Below are 21,596 nucleotides of genomic sequence, written 5' to 3'. Positions count from 1 at the left end.
TAGTTTCCTGGGACCAAATGTAGTGCATAAATAATGACATAGAATAATGAGGAAGAGCACTTTATAAATTGTAGTCAGAAGGCCACAGAAGACACTCAGAGTATCTACAATTTTACAGGTGGTCCTCATTCAAGGACCTACTGTGCCTTCCAACCTTGAGGTTAGAATGATTTCTCACAAGCTGCCTTGCCCTCACTTCTGCCTCCAGTATTAAGACCTCTATTTTCTGTACACACCTGATAACTTCCTGTTTCTACTTACATTATGACCTTTCATTCCATCAGCTGCCATACTTTTGCATATGTAAGGTCATGGGTTTAAAGCTCCCTTAAACTCCATCCTTTTCCTGTGAAGGCTATTTCCAGATACATATAAATTGGTCTTCTCTGAAAACACTAATAGGATGCAATCACTCCTTCAACTGTGCCTTCACAGGTGTGTCAGTAAATTAATAAAAGTTTCTATTTTCCACTTTGCCTCTTCCACACATGAAAGTCTTGAAAGTCAAGGTTCTACCTTACCCCTTTATCTCCACAGAGAAAAACAGTATCTGAGATGTCAAAGTTAGTTCATAAATAGTCACTGACTGAAAGAATGAATGCACACATGTTCAAAAATCCCTATTCCTTGTTGCCCAAATGGTTTCCTTCTCTAACTCAGTTTATAACAAAATTCAGAAGAAAAGGATCATTTCTTCCCATCAAATTAAGATCTTGGTTTTAGTGGGACCTAGAATTGTTTGTGACTATTTATTTATGTTTAATTCAGCAATAGTTGTAAAATAAGTAGCGCTTTCCTCCATCTGATATCAGTATGATTATAAATATTATTTATGAAGTAGTACCTTATATTTTATAATCTTTAAAACCATGCATCCCTCTCCACTTACAGTCACCTCTTTGCCTCTAGATCAGTAATTCTCAATCTTCATAATGCTGCAACTCTTTGATAAAGTTCCTCATGTTGTGGTACTGATGCCAACCATAAAATTACTTTGGTTGTTACTTCCTAACTGTAATTTCGCTACTGTTATTTATCATAATGTTAATATCTGATATGTGACCCCTGTGATAGGCTTTTTTTTTTGACTCAACAAAGTGGTCAGGGCTCACAGGTTGAAAATCAGTACTCTAGATAATGATTGATGATTGCAACTCCTATTCTCACATGTAATCAGGCAGAGAGGCTAGCTGCTCACTGAGTCAGTGCCTTCTTCTTTTCTTGAGCACATGGGTGGTGCGTGTGTCCCTATCTACTGTATCTCTATCATGTGAGTTATAGCCAGTGGCATCTGAATATTGTATAACATAACTTCTGAGGCTGGCCCATGGAAACACTTGCTTGTTCTCCTCATTCCTTCCTTCCAATACCAGCTCAACCAAACAGACTAATCTTGTAATTCATAGCTTTATCAGATATATTTATAATTTAAATGCATTTGTATTTTATGCATAAAAGATAAAATTAAACATATCAAAGTATACTATGTCATATTTTAATACATGTGTATAGAATACAAGATTTAATCAGACTAAACAAAACTTTCTCAGGTATTTACCATGGTTAATTGAAAGTATTGAAAATAAATTGCTTCAGATGTATTTCTTCTGTTGTACCATATCTCCAGAATTTCTTCCTGTGCAACTGAAACTTTGTATCAATTGATAACTGTACCCTTCACTCCCTTCTTTTTCAAAATATATTTTAAAAGTTGAAAGTCATGAAAGTTTACAGGGTTAGCTCCTAAAATCTCCTTTTGAAAATGAGAGTAGTTCAAGTGCCAGGTGGCTAATTATTTTTCCAGCAATATCAACAAATAATTAAAAAGCTATCATACTTACTATATTACCTATCTTGAGGTTAGTGTACGACAAACACTAGTATTAACTATCACAGTTGCATTACTTTGGGTATATGTCAAGCCATTTAATAAGAATGTTGTGGCTAATCAAATTAAGAAATGGGCATGAAACTTTGTGTATGAATCTACAAGAAATGGGAGATGGGATTGTAGATTCCTGCGAAGCTGGCTGTAGCCTCCTACAACAGTGAAGGGTGGCTGACAGGACTTCCATTACTGTAGATTGCCCATTTAACAGGCAGCTCTCACGGAGCCTGCACCCCTGCTGTTTACAAAACTCACTTTGAATATATAATGCCAATTATAGGAAATGAACATGTCAAGATTTTGACAGGTGTCTAGGAAGTGAAAATATTAATTTTATTTATGCATTTTGTGTTTTAAATACCTCTGGAAAAAAAATGTTGACTAATGGAGCTTAAAAGGGCTTTACATGTTCACCTCCACATGAAAGAACCATGACTCTTCCTCTTCACACCCCTCAAAAGAAAGATAGAAAAGAATCCAGCTGAAAGAACATAAGCTGAAACACTAAAGGAGTTCAATATGAATTACACACTGATGGAATGATCTTTGAAAGACCTAGAAGTCAATAGCTACAGAAAGATGAAAAAGAAGAAAAAAAGGATGAGACAAGTACAAAAAAAGGTTTAGAGACCTGACAGGCCTTTCTCTTCTAGGACTTTAGGGCATTTCTTAGCACTTAAGTATACATATTTTATATGCAATAATTAATATTTTATTGTCATTCTTCAAAATGGAAAAGAAACAAGAAATACATCATACATTTCTTAACCCTGGTAGAACATAGGTTGACACAACCTATAGTGATATGACACAGCTATTGTATTGATGATATACAATTATATCATCTAATATCACACAATTAGTTCTCTTTGAAACTAGAAAAATGCTTATTCATGGAATCAGAATTTATTCATTTATTCTCAACAAAGATCTACAAATCATTTTATTCTGTTTCTATATCAAAATAAATATTTCTCTCCTTTATTCATTTATTTAATTTGCATGATCTCATGATCTCAAAGTTACAGTAATTATTTTTATAAAGACAAAGTTAATGGCTTATGTATTACCTATCAATTTCTTCATTAAGATTAGCAGAAAAATCCGAAATGGAATAATCATACTGAAAATTACTTTGGGTGATATTTATCTTCAAAGGGTTGGCACTAATTAGGATTATGCAAATAATCAATGTCAATAATGATCCTGAAAAGGTATAATCTAGGGTGTCAGAAAACATGATTATAACAAAATTTTCGTAATATGTTCCTGCAATCTCCTTCAGCAGCTCCCTAAAGAGAGAACCATACCTTTATGGATATCTTACATTTTCCTTTCAAATTATTTTAAACACTGCATCGCATATATACAAATTTTAAAGATAACATGAAAAATGAATTTTGCATGCTGGTATATTTCCAAAGATATCATTTTAGTTTTATTATACCTCATATATGCTTTAAGTATATGTCACTTAAAACCTGAGTCATGGATTTTTTGAATCTACCATCTTACAGGGTAGTGAGTATTTGAGAAAAAATCTTAAGTAGCTGAAAAGTAGACACAGGGAGTAGAATCGCCATAAATTTTCCATTTCTAAGAAATATGGCATTCTCTGATTCATTTCTTCCTAATCCCTCGTGTTTGCTCCTCCTAAAACTATGCCTTTGGGAACTATACATTCGTGTCAATTTATGCTTTTTCTCATTCTCTTGAGGTTTTTATCTCCCAGGGTGGCATACCCTGGGCAATGTGGTAGGAGTGAAAAGCGAGTCTTTGTCTCCTAAGAGAAAGAAGAGGTACTGAGTTAGAAAGTTAAGCTGGCAGGTTGTTAAATGCATGAGAAAGGAGATTGGAAAGAAGTAAGAAATTCACATATTACTCTGGAAAAAGATGGGTCGGCCAGATGTGTGTATGTGTATCCATGGAGAGACAGAGAGAAGATAGGGCTGACAGACACAGAGAATGAATGAATTCATTTTGCTATTAAAAGGAAGTTGCTTGACTAAATACCAGATTATCTTAATCTCTGACAATTGATTTATCTGAGAGATGACGTTTAAAAAGTCAACAAAATTGATGAAAATAAACAAGGTCAATGGTTAGGAAAATGTGTAGATACCTAGACATTTTTCTTTTCATAAAGTTTCTTTCGGAGTAGTTTTACAAAGCAGATGAATAGGCCCACTCTACATATGCTTTTCAAAGCCTAACCCTATAAGTAATGGTGAATTCAGTGTTTGAGAGCTTAAATAAAACAAATGCAGGCCAATTGTTCCTGCTTATGTGCATATGTGCTAATGCTGTCTGCCGTGAAACAAACTCTTCATGGCTATAAAATTGAATTATCCTAGGATTAACAAGCAGCTGTAGCAGATGTGCATTCTCCTGGTGCCAAGATTCAGACCTAGCTCCATCATGTGCTAACTCCAAAACTTGAGCCAGTTATCTTTTACTGATAAACTTTTATTAACCTATAAAATGGGGGTACCTGGGGGAAGATTTGACACATTATTACATGTATGAAAGCAACTGCTCACTAGAAGAATTTCAATTAACATTAGCCAAACCAGAACTGCTGTTGTTATGAACATGGTCTGCAGTTTTAAATTTGCTTTGTCAAGGTTTTATATGCACATGGAAAAATGAAGTTATTCAACTATGAAATAAGTGTAGAGAATCATTATCAAAATCTATTAGTTTCTTAGATATATGTCCTAATGCTTACTTAGAAAAGTTTTTCAGTTTGAATTCCAACAGCAACACTCCTAAATCAGATTATAAAACTTAAAACTACATTGTAGGAAAATGTTGAGTCCCAGTTAGTGGAGTGTGCAAGAAGGATGCTAATTTTAATGATTGTGTTTGACATGTAGATTACTGGAAGTAGTCTAGTCTATCAAGCGTATCCTCAAGAGCAGCATCTTCATCCTGGGAATAATATACAACAAGCTTCTCATAAGATTCTAAACATTTTAAAATCTGAGAATGAGAGTCATTGGCCTAAAGATGCATATATAACACATAGATGCTAGGAACAAATCTAAGGTAAAATCTATTGTCCTTGGCCTGGTAATACATCTTTGAAATAATTATTTTCTTAGTTCAAGTTTTTGTTTTTCTGTCAAGATGAACCTCTCCTTTACTTCCCTCTGATAACTTCCTGAATCATGCCAAAATTTCGCCATTATTGCAGAAGATTCTAATAAGTTCTTTATAGGATATTGAACTGATTCACCTGTTTTTAAGTGTATGAGTAGATCTTGAAGGGCAGCTACCATTTTAGATCATTGGCAGTGGTTCAAGAAGCAGGTGATTTGTACAGTCCCTATGGCCTTGCTTGTAGGCAATGTAACTCTTACGATCCTCATTGTATTATGGGTCTGGCACTGGTACTAAAATAAGCAACTTTATCACTAGTTTAAAGTTAATAGGACAAGAAACAAACACAGATTTATCACAGAAAAAGGCAAAGGGAACAATATGTGGCCTTCACCATGGAGAATTCTATTCATATAAAACAACTACTATTTGAATTAAGGCAAACCTAGACATAATGTAGGAATCTGGAAATCTTTAGTTAGGGGATTCTGTGCAAATTCAATAGTCATGAATTGAAATGTAATACAGTATCTGAAGTGCATAGACAGCTTTATGAGTAGTCTCAGGATGAATACAAGTGACAACAGCTTTAGTAAGGCCCTCATTTCCCTTCCCATTATCCTCTGAGGAAAGCCATTCTCTATTAATATGAGAGCTGATATCTTAATATCTGTACTGCATTCATTGATTGTGTAGGGTTTTTCTTATCCACAGAAAAGGTGACAACACACTGGAAGTTGGGGATTATTGAAAGCTCTTCCTCTTGATTTCACATTGAACAAGTCCACCCCACCTTCTTTGCATAGCACAGAATGGAAAAATGTAATCTTCAGGTATAGGCAAGATGTCTATTCTCAGATGTATTGCTAATTATTATCAGAAGTGAGGCCAGATTCTGAAAGTATGACTGTCTCCAAGAGAATGCTCAACAGGTTCCTGAGGGATCATATTTGAACAACCGAAGCTTATCCAACTCACAGAGACACAGTAGCTATCCAGTTAGCAATCACTAGAATAGATGAGTTTATTTGGAAAAAAAAATTCAGGTAAGATAGGCAGACTAAGTAAATCCAACACTACTGCTGAGTATGAAGAACAAAGGGATCTGGGTTCTTTTGTTTACAGATTAATGTTGCTAAAATGTACTGATATTTCACAGGATTCAATCTGCAATCTGAAAATTGCTTTTCTAGGTAAGTAAGGCATATTGTAGACTAAGTTTTCATAATGCTTAATGGAGATAATCTTTACTCACAAGTTCTTATTTTGTATTTCTTCAGTCATCTTCACTGGTAGAAATACAAAGAAGCATTGACTATATTTTAATAGTGCTTCATCATAATGACATTGGTGGGACTTCTATATCTTGAGGACTTGTAATGTACTGGGTGGAATGGTAGGTGCTTTGCACATACTATCTCTTAAGTCAGTGGAGTCTTTTCAATACCTTATAACACATATATTAACAAAGGAAATTGGAACATTTTAAGTTACTTTTTCAAGGCTGCATACCGGTTACCCATAAAGGCTGATTAGAACTAGTTCTATTAAACCTTATCCTTGGTCATAAGTGAGACAACTGCTCATATATCAATTGTTTTTACACCATCCAAACGTTCTCATGTATGAACCTATGTGAGTAGTTGAATACTTACAGAAATATGAATTCAATAATAATGATATATAAATGAAAATCACATGTTCTCTATTGAGATGAGTCAAATATGCCTCTTTTCTAAGTTATACATTAAAACTTTAGGGTCTTGCTTTAAATCTAATTTTTTCCCTCCTCATCCATCACAAGGCTTGAGACAACACATCAGTAGTCAGTACAGTCATTCCTGCCATCAAGTAACAGCAAGGTGGTAGAAAGGGTCTCAGTTTGCTCAAATTTCTGTTTTCACTTCTATGCTCTGGATATGATAAAATCTGCCTTTTAGAGCGGTTGTGATAACAGTACTAAATCCAATAATACACAGAGTTGAAACATATCATTGAATTCTCTAGCGTGCACCAGTCAATAAGCAGGATTTAGATTCTGAAACTTACAGATTTAGTTAGAGTCACTATTTTATTTCATGGTCAACTCATAATGCTAAATCTGCCACATATATTACACACAGAGACATACACACATTATATGCTTGCCATTTTCTCTCCAAGAGCAAACACACTAGAACTGTTTCTTCTTACCACAACAAGAAGTATTGTCAACACAGATTCTTCCACTTCATTTGGGATACTTCACATATATGGATTCTACATCTTGAAAGCATCCTCAGTATATCCTAAAAATGAAATAAAAAATTTGGGAACAAGCGAAAAAACGTACTTTGCCCAACAATTATTATCTGACTACTTTTGATTAAATTCTGAAATAAAAATTACACATGTATTTCCAGAGTATAATTACATGAGTCAAACTAATGTGTTGTTCCCCAATGACACTATTGCTTACATTTTCTCATAAATAATTTCATCAGATGTGTTTTTGTAAATCAATACATATTTTTATAAGCATTAGGAAAATAATTATAATGTAAGATGATTTTCATATCAAAGTATTTTGATTAAATTTAGTTTGAAACAAAATGTTCTAAATACCAGTAATAGCATATAACTGATAACATGAAGTATTAGATCAAATTATGATTTATAAGTACTATTAGAAAAAGATTCGTAGCTTAAATATATTCTCATCTTCTTTTCCCCCAGAACATGTTAGAGAGTTCACTCAGGGTTTTAGGCATGCCAGAGAAGGTCTCTACCAAAAAGCAGCTTTCCCTGATCCTACCATTTGCTATTTGAAGGGATCTGGAGATGTCTTTCTAAAAGACAATTTGAAAACACCTATAAACTTAAGTCAATGAAGCAGCTAGGCTACCTACTGATTTCACCTCTCCTTTCATTCCTCCAAATCCAATCTCTAGGTTTTATCCCAAGCTCTGTAACAGACTACTTGCTGCATTCAGCCTCTCTTGATCCCTGTCACATCTCCAGATCACACAAATCTTCCCCTCCAAATTCCTTCCTCACTTATTCTTTTATCTCAGCCCCAAACTGCAGCAGGCTTTCTCTGGGAACCCACCAGCCAAGCCTGGCAGAGAAGCAATTAGGCCAGTGAAACATGGAGGCGAGCTTCAGATCTTCACTTTTCCCTCTCTCTTCCATATCCAATTCCCCAGTCTCACCCCCAGCCCTGTAGTAGACCACCTGTTGTGGCCTCTCCTCACTCTCTGCCCCAATTCCCAGAAGATTAAACAGATGCTGGTGGAAAGCCCTGTTTTCCTCTCTCCTGTGGATCCAGCCTATCTCATTACCATTTCTAAGAGTCAACTTCTAATATCTAGAAACACATTTTACCTGGAACCCCCACTGGTCACACATTTCAGTATCCCAGAATAATGTATTACCAGTCCAAACACAGAGACCACACTCACTTAAGAACCATAGATTGCAACAGAAATTGAGGAACAAAACACTCACTCAACAAAGAACAGATACCCATTCCTAGAATTGCAATCAGTTCAAACCCAGATTTCTAGACCCCACTGTAAAAACATAATCAATAATAGCCATGACCATATTTTGACAGGGCAGAACAGTACATAAACCCCCCGATTTGTATTCTTGCTGTGGCCATTTTAGGTTGAATTAGAAATTTATCTCATTGATGGTGAATCGCATGGAAAATTGTCCAATCCTATTTAGGAACCCTAGGTCAAGATGCCTCAGGTAATTTAGCGTATCATCTTTATTGCTTGAGCAAAACCTCCAACTGCAGCTGCCGAACAAGATACCAGGATGTGATTTTGACTTTTCAAACTTCTTACCGTAAATACTCATCACTATACTTGGTCTCAAATACCCTAGTATAGTCCCAGTTGACTAGAATAAAGAATTTTAACTGGCTTTAAACTGTATCTGAGTGGTCATCTCTGGTGGGCTCCCGGTAACAATATGTTTCCACAAACAAAATGTTGAAGGAAATGAAGAAGACAGTTCAAATCGTGACAAAAGAAGTAGAACCAATAAAGAAAACCCAAACTGAGGGAGATCTGGAAGTGAAAATTTTAGGAACTCAAATAGGAACCTTGGTGGCAAGCCTCAACAAAAATGCATAAGAGATGGAAGAGAGAATCTTAGGCATTAAAAACACCATAGTAAAGCCGGGCGGTGGTGGCGCACGCCTTTAATCCCAGCACTCGGGAGGCAGAGGCAGGTGGATCTCTGTGAGTTCGAGGCCAGCCTGGGCTACCAAGTGAGTCCCAGGAAAGGCGCAAAGCTACACAGAGAAACCCTGTCTCGAAAAACCAAAAAAAAAAAAAAAAAAAAAAAACACCATAGTAAAATTGAATACCTAAGTCAAAGAAAATGTCAAATCTAATAAAATGCTAGCACAAAACATCTAATAAATCTGAGACACTATGAAGCGACCAAACCTAAGAATAATAGGAATAGAGGAAGGAAAATTAACCCATGTGTTCTCAGAGCACAGAAAATAGTTTAAAAAAATCACAGAAGAAAATTTCCCTAATCTGAAGAAGATGATGCACATCAAGATATAGGGAGCATAAAGAACACCAAGTAGAGTAGACCAGAAAATAAATTACCCTTCACACATAATAATCAAGACACTAAACATACAGAACAAGGAAAGAATATTAAAAGTTGCAAAGGAAAAAAAAACTAACTGACATATACAGGAGACCTATCAGAATAACAACTGACTTTTAAAAAATGGAGACAACAAAAGCCAGAAGAGCCTGGAAAGATATTCTACAGACTCTCAGAGACCATAGATGCCAGCCCAGACTATCCAGCAAAACTTTCAATCATAAATAGATGGAGAAAATAAGATATCCCATGATAAAACCAAATTTAAGCAATACCTAACCACAAATCCATCCATACTGAAGGGGCTAGAAGAAAAAAATCCAACCAAAGGATATTAACCACCCCCCAAGAAAACACAAGTAATAAATAACCCCAGACCAGCAAATCTAAGGAAGAAAAATACACACACACACACACACACACACACACACACACACACACACACACACCATCACCACCATCAACAAAATAACAATAGGCAACACAAAACTCATTTATGTCTCTCAACATCGATGGTTTCAGTTCCCCATGTAAAAGAGACAGACTAACAGAATGGATATGAAAACACATCACCCTTCTGCTGCAATCAAGAAACACACTTTATAATCTATGATAGATATAGCCTCAGGGTAAAAAGTTGAGAAAAGATATTTCAAGTAAATGGACCTAAAAAGCAAGCTGGTATAGCCATTTTAATATCTAGCAAAATAGACTTCAAACCAAAAATAGATATTAAGAAAACAATTAACCCAATTATAACTAGAGTATGGACCTAAATAGAGAATTGTCAAAGAGGAAACTCAAGTGGCTAAGAAACATTAAAGAAATGTTCAACTTCCTTAGCATCCAGAATACACAAATCAGTGCATTTTCATAAATTTCATGAGATTTCATCTTATACCTGTCAGAATGGCTAAGATCAATAAAACAAGGAGTATCTCATGCTGGTAAGGATCCGAAGCAAGAGGAACACTCTTCCATTGCTGGTAGGAGTACGAACTTGTACAGCCATTATGGAAATCAGTGTGGTACTTCTTCAGGAAGGAGGGAATTGATCTACCTCAAAATCCAACTATACTACTCTTGGCCATATACCTAAAGTATCTTATACTACCAGAGGGACACTTGTTTAATCATGTTCATTGTTGCTCTATTCATAATACTCAGAAATTGAAAACAACCTAGATGCCACTCAATAGGTGAATGAATAAGGAAAATGTGGTACATTTATACAGTGGAGTATTACTCAGCAATTTAAAAAAAAATGAAAATTTCAAGTAAATGGTTAGAACTATAAAGAAAAATCATCCTGAGTATATATTAGCTGTTACATCAATGATAATCAAGTTACAACCTGTAGAACCACAAAGGTTAGGTAGAGTAAGTGTCTTGGGGACAGATAGATCTCATTTGGAAAGGGAAATAGAAGAGATACTTACTGATGGATAGTGTGGGAGACTGGAAGGGAAAGATCAAGTGAGGAGGCAGAGGGGAGAGGGGCACATTACTGCTGGGGATGTCTTTCTGTATGCTGAGAATGTGTTGCTCTGATTTGGTTGATAAACAAAATGCTGACTTGCCAGTAGCCAAGGAGGAATTGTAGTATAGGCGGGATAAGCAGAGAGAAGAGTTCTGGGAAGAGGAAGCCTGAGTCAGGAGTTGCCAGCCAGACACAGAGGAAGCAGATGTGAAGGCAAAACTGAGAAAAGATACTAAGCCACGTGGCTAAACATAAATAAAAAGTATGGGTTAGTTTAAATGTAAGAGCTAGTCAGTGGTAGACTGGAACTAATGACGAAGCAGTTTTAATTAATATAAATCGCTCTGTGTTTATTTGGGTCCAAGCAGCTGTAGGACTGGCAGGTGAGAGAGATTTGTCCTGACCATGGGCCAGCTGGGACACAGGAAAACTTTAGCAACACATTACAGAATATGGGGAGAGAGAGTTAAAATTGAGGGATAGTGGGGAAATGTAATACAGGAGAAGCTTCCTAAAATATATACATATATGAAGGACATCTAAATTAAATCACAAAATAAAAAGAGGAGACAGAACCCCAATTGCCCATCTCTTGTCAACAAAGGAAGCTTCCAGTACCTGGATTAGGATACATCTAATTGAGTTGTGGGCCAAATGGTTCCCATGGGTCCTATAGCAACCTCCAAACAACCAGGGTATTGCCAAGACTATGGGTTGCTCTCCAGAAACTGACACCAAGGCACCACTGCTAAAGACAGCACCTACACAGCTCATTGAGGATGGAGAGATCAAGCTGGGACCTACATAGAGCCTTCATCTCTATGTACTAGTATCTTTGGTACAGAAAGGTACTCTGTAAGATACCAAAGGAGAAACATAAATATCAAACCAGTCACAAACTCTTTGATCTACAATAGTGTCCTGTCTGAAAGACACGCTAGTGCATTGGTGGCACTAATCTTCTGGTAAAAACCAACCAATATCTGATTTGCCTAAAGGTTCCTCCATGAGATGGAACCCATATCCAACACTGCTTGGGTGACTAATATCCTGAGATTAGATAGTTCAAAGACCTGAGGTTAAAAAAAAAAAAAAAAAGACTACTGTTTTAAAAATAAAAACAAGCGGAGCGGGGGGAGCAACCAAATGACTCTTAATAGCATTCTGCTATACTCATAGATCAATGTCTGCTCAGCCATCACTATAGAACCTATTTCTGTAGCAGATGAAATACAGAGACTACCAGTCAGAGATTACAGAGAGAATGAGAGACATTGGGAGACATTGGAACACTCAGCCCTAAATGGGATGCCTCCAACAAATCCCTTCCCTCTTGCTCAGGGAACCCCACGAAGGAAGAGGTGGAAGGAGTGTAAGAGAAAGAGTGGGTGGAGGATATCAAGAAAACAAGGCCACACACATTTTAACATGATTGTTACACATGTGAGCTCACAAGGATTGACACAGCTCTCACAGATCCTGCACGGGTCTGCACCAGGTGGGGTCCTAGAACTGCATGGAGAAGTGGACACATGCCCCCAGCTCTAACCCAGAATTCATCTCCATATGAAAAATCACTTGCAAAAGAAAATTTAATTTTCTCCAAGGGAGTCTGAGTGGGGAACAAACTATTCTTAAGGGTAGGCTGCATGTCCAGCAGTAGAAGGCCAACAGAAAATGAACTCAACGGCATTTTGGATGTCCCTTGTCTTATAATGCCATGTAAGGGCTCTTCTGCTTTATTTTTTTTTAAATTTTACCATATATATCTTTTTACCTGACAGGTTCATTGTCTATATATTATGGCTTCTAGTCCAGTATTTTTATGGGATTCCTGCATGTGCTAATGAGGGGATCTCTGTTTCGAATTCCTTGTCTTGAATTCTTTTCCTTCTATTTGTTTTGTCCATTTCTGATGTGTTAGTTTTGTTTTACCTTCTTATGTTCTATTTTAATAAATTTAATTTTTATTATTATCCCGTAGGAGCCTATTTGTTTTCTAACGAAAGACAGAAAGGGGTAGATCTGGATTGGCAGGGAAGTGGGAAGGAACTGAGAGGAGTAGATGGAGGGGAAAACTAAATCAGGATATGTTATGTGAAAACAAAACAAAACAAAACAAAAGAAAACAAAACAGAACTGTCATCACAGAGCCTTCATCCAGTAACTGACAGAAGCAGATGCAAAGATCCACAGTCAAGCACCAGGCTGAGCTCCGGGAGTCCAGTCAAAGAGAGAGAAGAGGGATTCTGAGAGCAAGGGGCATCAAGATCATGATGGGGAAACCTACAGAGACAACCAAAACAAACTAATGGGAACTCATGAACTATAGACCAACAGCTGTGGAGCCTCCACAGGACTGGACTAGGCCCCCATCTGTAAGACATTTGTGTAGCTTGATCTGCTTAAGGGGTCCCCTGGCAGTAGGAACAGGATCCATCCCTGGTACATGAGCTGGCTTTTTGAAGCCCATTACCTATGATGGGACGCTTTGCACAGCCTTGATGCAGGGGGAGGGGCTTGGACCTGCCTCAGCTGAATGTACCCAGGCTCTGCTGACTTCCCATGGGAGACCTTGCCTTGGAGGAGGTAGGAATGGGGGGTGGGTTGGGGGAGAAGGTTGGGCATGGGAGGAAGGAGGAGAGAGGGATCTGTGATTGGTATGTAAAATGAATAGAAAATCTCTTAATTAAAATAAACAAACAAAAAAATAAAACCCAGAACCTCTATTTTTGATAAAAGAAATCTAGCACTTCTAGTTATTTTTGTCAATCAGCTTGATAATTATGAGAAATAAATTATCCTACAGATAAACATCCTGTTCCCAAGCAGAGACACTATCTGTAAATTTACCAGGGATTACTCTTTGTTGTCCAATTTGTCAGTTCTCATTTTCAGACTATCTGTCAATATCAATCCAACTCTTTTTCTTTGTCTCCTCCCTTGCTCACCTTCTACCCTGCTGCACACACAAGCTTACTCACATGCACAAACACATCCAAACACACAAAAACATTTCAAGTTAATGTTCAAAATTACAGTGTAATATTATAAAAGTCAATGAAGTCACTGTTATTCATCAATCTAGGTCTATACCCTTTAATAGCTATTTTGGTTTTATTAAAATAGAGACTCCTTAGAAATAATTAAATAAAATCCTGAATATGCAAGTCACAGTAATGAAATACTGAACACTATGTTTGTGCCTTCCTGAATTTCTGTTTCTGCAAAAGAAACAGAACAAAATGAACAAGTTATAATTGCACTAGATGGCATAAAGGGTCTCTCTTTTCAAAAGTCAAATACAAAAAAAATAGTCCACAAGGTCTTTTAGATAATATTGACATATCAAACATACTTGATAGATGAAACCTAGTTACAGAATGTGAACAAACAAGGTTGGTTGAATTTCCCTTTCAGGAAAGGCCACTTAAGATTTTGTGTTTTTTAAGCTGTCTTCAAGCCACAAACCCAAGCTCCACATCCTGCTTTGAGACTGTGGCATTGAGATTCTGCACACCTTGCTTCTTCTTTGCCAGCTGGCTTCCTTTAGAGTTCCATATTAGGCAGCATAAAAGGGAGACTAAGGGGAAGGGCTCATTCCTGGCTGCTTGTGGATGTCTGCATTTCTTCTACAACCACCCTTCACCCTGAGAGCTGAACTCACTTTTTAAAGCCCTTCAGAAGTTTCTCACTCTGTGCTACCAAAAGTATCCTATAGGTCTTCTGTCCCTTCCTGGCTTTTCTTGGGATTCAACTCTGTTTGAGCTCCTGTGAGCACTTGACTGGCTGCATAATTTCATCTCCAGTAACTGTACCAGAGTCCTGAGGGGTTCCTCTTTCAAGTTCCCAGGGCTCACTCATTCTCAGTCCACACAGGAGAAGAGCTTCCCCATTCTGCCATCACTGTGTAGTCTCTGAGGCCTGCTTTTCTTTTCAGTTCTCCAATTGCACTAAAGCCCACGCTTCCTATTAAAATTTACACAGTAAAATAGCATATCTCACTTCATTTTCCCTGCCTGAACCCTTTAAAGTATCTGTATTCAAATTTGAGTTTGAGGGCAAAAAGACTAGGTAAGGGCAAATGAAGAATTTAATACTTTTTATATACTTCTCCATTTTTTTTGTGTGTAATCTCCAGGATACCCAATGAAACAGATGGATGTTTATAATTATTTCATTAATAAATGAGTGACCAAATTTATTGTATTGTTGCAATGTGTGCTCACTTTTTATATATTATTCCATTCATTTATTACTAAAATTTGAGGGTGTAGACTACATCAGGTCCATTTAATGGTAGAGGACTGAAATTAAAGCTAAATTGCATGTCATGTGGTAAGTATAGAGTTTGTCAGTAGCAAGCTGAGCTCTTCATTGACTGAGTGCTGTGGAGGGATGTTCCTCCTTCTCTCCCTCTAGGATGTCAATGCTTTATGTTCTGGAATCCATGATGTGTTTTGCAAGGCTGTAAAGCATGCATTCCACTCCAGCATTCTCTTCTTAAACACACCTCAGAGAATTGTGCGAGTATGGAGGGAGGCAGGGAGAATCACAATGTGGATAGGAAAGTAGACCAAAGCTGAAGACTCACTGGACCTTATTTTGTGTTTTAATAACAGGACTGGTGTTTCTCTAAATATTTCAGTGACTGAGTGTATGTGTTTGAACAGACAGAAATGTCTCTTTCCAGCTATTTGTAGTTATTGTTCTTAGTTTCCTCACATATGAAGTGAACCTACTGATGTCATGATACACAACTTACAAAATGGCGGCAGTCATTTCTGACATCTACCCAGGACATCGAGGTGTTACAGCTTTCCCATTAGACCACAAAGGAATGTAGGTGTAGGTAACACATAATTAGAAAGATCCTATGAAATCAGGAATAAAGTTTTAAGAGATTGAGAAGAATGAGGATAAACACACACACACACACACACACACACACACACACACACATAATATGAGTGTGTAAGGGGGAATGCTAGGAATTAAAAAAACGTAAACAGGAAATGGGGGCAGAGAGACCGAAGACAGGAGGCTGCAGGAAAGGATCAACAAAAAATCAGTATTTATAGAAATATCACAAGAAAACCTACCACGTTGTCTCAAGGCAAAAAGAAAAAATACATTTCTAAAATATAATCAGTGATAAAATTAAAATATAAGGAGAATAATTCTTGTTTTCTAAACTTTGGAAGAAGGTTTTACGCTAATGAAAAAAAAATCTAAATGAACAAGTTCTCAATTTAACAGCTACATGAATATAATTTTAAAGCCAGAAAACATAGCATACACACACATGCACATATACAATTTCTCCATCTTTTAAACACAGATCAGCTTCATTGGTGTTTTGCCAGTGGATGTAGAATACTGGAATAATACAGCTTCTAGTGCACAGAAAGCCTTGTATTCTGTAGTTTTTCTCTTGGAACTCTTTTCACTGTCAGTAGAATGAAGGTAATAGATGTGAGTTTGGAAACAGGACATAAAGCTAAACTGTTTTCCTAGTCCTAATTCTGCCATGGAGTTTTGGTTTTGGTGGTGGGCAAGAGCATGAAAATATATTAAACAGTCAAAGTAAAATCCCATGTGAAGCACTACAACTTCAGAATGGCCATTCTAAGTTTACAGAAGTTTGTTGAGATGTATAGACCATGGGTCTGGCTAATTTTGGGGTGTGGTAGTTATTTTATTTGCAATATTTTATTAACTCATAAAGGTTAGTGAATTTAAGAGACTAACTTTTTTTTAGAAGAAGCCACCCTAAGGTGTAGTGACATTCTGCACACCTGGCAGGAACACATGGGTATTAGCATTTTAGATCATTAGACCCAGCTGAACTGTCAGATGACCACAGCTTCATAACCCCAAAGGAGGGATCAGCAGATGTGCTGAAAAACTGAGCCCAAAATGCTCACTACGAAACAAGAAACAAGGGACTTGGGGTTCAGATCACTGCGCTTTGGACTGGATTGTTATGTCATAATAAATTGCAGATAGTTGGTTCAAATTCACCTTCTTTAAAGAAGAAAATTAAGATGTATGTAAAATGTATATGCATGCCAATGGTAGAAAGGAATAAATACCCAAAATGTACTAGTATAACAAACTTCTCCAGTATCTCTATGGGATAACTTATAGTTAGTCATAATGATAACACTTAAAGAAGTGAGTCACCAGGTAGGAGTCAGAAACTATAGGATATAAGTGTGGTTTGAGACAACTAAATCAAATCTCTTTATGATCCTTAAGTAATATACCTGGCTGTGAGGATGGAGGAAGTTGGAGGACATTAGCTCTCAAACTCTTGGGAAATAGAATCCAACTTGACTTTTCAAAATTATAGGAGACTAAAGACCATCAATGTATTTAAATTATAGTAATTAATTTTGTCATGTATGGAATTCAGAATTAGAAACTTAAGATATTTTCATTGTGTATCAATAAGTTATCATTCAAACATTAAGCTATTTAAAAGTAGCCATAACAGAAATATTTGCAAACTTAATGCTCTTAAACTTTCCAGACCTGAGGAAAGTTTAGAAATACATACGTAATCCAAATTTTAAACATAATATGATTCAAAGTATTTGAATATTTATATATTTACAAACTCATAACATTTACATATGCTATCAATAATGTTAAATTTCTTTGTGGTTAATAACAAATCAATGTATTTTGGCATAAAAATAGTCATGAATACAGAATATGGAAAATCTATAACTGACATTATCATCCATAAAAGGATGATAGTTAGGTTTTTCAAACCAAAAAAGCTTTTGAAGAGTTTAGGGCTGTTCTACACTGTTTTGTACATTCTTATCTAATAAAAGTCTTATCTAATAGAAGTCATCCACCTTCATCTACATTTAGTCTGTGTGATATACTTTGGTTAAGCATATGAAGAAAAATCCAGGCTGATACAGTTATGCTAAAGACAGAGACTTTCCAAGTGTTTTTTAGTTGTTTTATTTTTCTTTTGATTATATAATGACTTTCCAGGACTAGAGGTTTCTCAAAGTTTAATTGCATTGTTAAACATTAAAGCACAATGAACAACTTCTAGACTGTTTTAGTAAATCCCTCTGGTCTTGTTAGTGGACCTTGTAAAAATACAAACTTGGTCATCAAACACTAGCCATCTGGACAAAAACGCATTATGATAATGATGTACACCCTCAACAATATTAAGCATGGACTACCAAAGTGACCCTTGCTAATAATATCACCAAAAAATTGTTTCTTTTCAATATAATGTCAAGGTTAAAATAGAACCCCAAAGACTTTCAAGGTTCTGATTTACTTAAATATTAACCTAGATAACTAGCAAATATAACAAAGTAGTCACTTTCCTTGGTTCTGTATCTCCAAAGATGAGAATTGCATAACTTTTGCATGAATGTCAGTCTCACTTTTATATTAAAACTTAACAATGAAAAGTGTTTATTTCAGTTTGCAACTCAATCACACAAGCTTTTTTTGTCCATGACAACAGCCTCCTTCAGTTTATAGCCAGAGTGCTTCATGCATACTTCACATTTCATCACAAAGAATATTAAGATTTCCACCAAGGACAAGCTATAAAGTCATCTCTACTACTTCATCAAGGACACCACTAACGGAACTGGATGTTCTGTTTATTCACTCCAAGTAAATAAGGGTGAATAACACAGTGACTTGTTACTTTGTCACTACCAACTTGAAAGATGAATTTGTCTAACCAATTTATCTTTTACCTTTATGCTATGAAAGAAATATTCAATAGAACTAAAATGTAAGCAGCACCATTTTACTTTGAAAATATTTTCACCTAACAGACCCTCAAACAATTATGTATACCACCGTGGTTCAAGGACTAGAATTTTGAGAACAAATCTCAAACAGTGATCTAATGCAGAAATCAGTGGATAAAATGCTTGCAGGAGTTTAAAAACAGGCAGCCTTCTGTAGATGAAGGTTCAGATATGCCTTCGTGGTAATATCACTGTAGTAAGTTATAATAGGTTTAGACTAAGATTAAAATAATGAGAGTTATGTGAGAGGAAAAGCCTGTTCGTCTATAATCTACAACTTCCTTTCATTTGTATAATGGCATACCTACACCTAAGGATGTAAGGACTGCTGACTAGCTCTAACAGAAACTAATTTGAGAGAAGTGGCATAGGATAGGCAAAGGGGAGAAAGTTACAGAAAGAAAGATGGCAAGAAACACACAGAAGACACAGTCTGAAGGAAAGGGAGATTAAGAGAAAAACAACATTATGGAGAGAAAGAAGGAAAAATGAGAGGAGGGAGAAAGAAGGCACAGAAAGTCAACCAGGCAAATGAGACAGAGAGACAGTGAGAGAGAAAATGTTTGGGGTACACAAAGCCAGTGGAGAGAACCAGAGGAGCAAGAGAAAGTAACATCAGACAGGAAGAGTAAGACTGAGAAAGATAAAGGTGAACACCTTTGCTTTGAGATGGTTGTCACATAATCACAGACGCCAAGATCATTATGTCTCTTTGTGGTGTATTTTGGATACATGTGTATGTGTCCTTCTGTGCAGGACCTGAGTGCTTGCCCTTCTTCATACTGAGAACTATAAGCAGCACTGATTGTTGGTGAAGGAAGTGAGGGAAGCCCTGCAGTGGAAGAAAGCAGGCTTCTTGACCTGCAGCTAGAAGAATGGTTTGGTGTGTTGTAGGGGGAGCTGGCCCTGGGCATCATGCCTGCCTACAGAAATGTAAGAGTCATTGTCACTGCTTTTATTTTGCCCCTTATCATTCAAGCTAGTCTTATGGAAAAGTCAAAGCAACTCCCTCTAAAAATACATAATCTCTTGTCATTGACATGTGTAAGGCATTTTCCTTCCCAATATGAACTACCAATGGTTCTCTGCCATATAGTAGGTATGTCTAGAATGTTTTTAGATTAATTTTACTTTATGTCAATTGATGGTCTGCCAGAATGTAGTTATACAGTTATATGTACTACATGGATGCCTAGTGTCTTTAGATATGAGGAGGTTGGATCCTCTGGTACTAGAATAACAAATGGGTTCAAGCTACCCTGTGAAAACTGGGAGCTAAACCCAGGTCCTTTGCAAGCATAGTCATGACTGCAGAGCCATCTCTCCAGCACCTATGTCTAGATATTTCAATGAAGACTTAGTAAAGCTCTACTTTGCATTTAAACATAAAAATCACAAACTCACTTCTCAATAGTCACATTTTCATTATTAAGTACAAGAAGAGACATCATATTATATCCACCATTGGTAAATAATTTGAAAAGCAGCAATTAAAGACAATGAACCCCCTTTGTCAAGCAATCACCAGTGTGCCCCTACCTCTGTTCCTGTAGAATGAAGTGAATGTGGTGATTGATGAATACACTAAGATTTTTATGTGAGTATATCAGATGGAAATTGAAATTATAGACTATTATGGAAACAAAAGCCAGCTCAGCTCTGAGTACTGTGAGGAACAGCACAAGCTCCAGGAGGCTGAGTGCAGCACTGGGAAGAAAAGTGGGAACCTGAGCTGTGTGGAAGGCAATCTTCATTCTGACTGCTGCAAGGTGGAGCAGGAAGACAAGATGACTCTGCTCTAGTTCCAGAAACTTTCCAAAATCATAACTAAGCACTGTTATTTATTAAAGTGATAGGTTATTGTAATTATAGTGATGTTGTTTCTGTTTGTAGAAAGTGAAGCAGGAGCCTCTGGGTATTCCCTAAGTCATGTGACTGATGCCTGTGAACCAGAAGATAACACATGTATACACCATAGAATCAGTCCTGTGAGGTCCTATTTATGCCATGAACACCTTCTCTTATTCCCATATTCTCTCTTCCTCCTCTGTCTGCCTGATTCTCCCCAGTTTCTCTCTGTGTTTGTACATTGTAAAGCTTCTGACAACAAAAACATTTTAACAAACTTGTTTGATCACAGAAACATGATTACTTTTCCTCAGATGTTCCCTTATGAAGACAGAGTTTGCAAGATGCTGACTTTGCTGACCTTGCTACCTGAAACTCTATGACTCCAGGGTTCTGTGATTTCAAGCAGAAGAGCTGTGGAATATAGCAACACGAAGTGATAGAACAGGGAATTGACCCTAAAATAGCCTCTATAATCCAGGTGTTTGGACTGAGTATTCAGGAGCATGGCAGTTGAGGAACACAGAGAAGGGCTTATGACTTACTCTAAATATAATAAGCATACTGTGCACTATGTATGTGAAACAGTCCTTGGACTATTTACTTAAGAACGCTTCATTTTATGTCAATGAGTCTGAGGGGAAATTTTCACTTGAAAAGACCAAAAAAAAGTAAAGGGAGATGATAGGAGTTAGATATCTGCTCCCCAGACAATTCAATGCCAAATTTCAATGTGCACACTTACACATGTGAAATTTGGCAGAAACAGGGAGGTTTGCTTTGGAGGAGAACCAGAACAAAATCCAATGCCTGGAATAAACATTAAGAGTTTATTTTATGGATACATCCATCCTTT

General features: G+C 36.7%; 1 protein-coding gene across 18 annotated transcripts in view; it reads right to left on the bottom strand.

Moving 5' to 3' along the window:
* The window catches only part of Lingo2 (leucine rich repeat and Ig domain containing 2), a 1,194,974-nt gene that overhangs the window by 959,873 nt on the left and 213,505 nt on the right, over positions 1 to 21,596 (bottom strand). For 15 of the 18 annotated variants that reach the window (XR_008213749.1, XM_052716815.1, XM_052716814.1 and 12 more), the window contains one exon: positions 7,184 to 7,278. The exons of the other annotated variants lie outside the window; for them this stretch is intronic. The gene's annotated coding sequence lies outside the window, so the exon portion shown is untranslated. The remainder of the gene's footprint in view (positions 1 to 7,183; positions 7,279 to 21,596) is intronic. 18 annotated transcript variants of the gene reach the window in all.

This window comes from Peromyscus californicus, unplaced genomic scaffold, assembly GCF_007827085.1.
Source record: "Peromyscus californicus insignis strain IS unplaced genomic scaffold, ASM782708v3 Scaffold_5__1_contigs__length_169319896, whole genome shotgun sequence".
NCBI classification, from domain to species: Eukaryota; Metazoa; Chordata; class Mammalia; order Rodentia; family Cricetidae; genus Peromyscus; species Peromyscus californicus.
The sequence above is the reverse complement of the archived record's forward strand: the minus strand, read 5'-3'. Positions and strand labels throughout refer to the sequence as shown.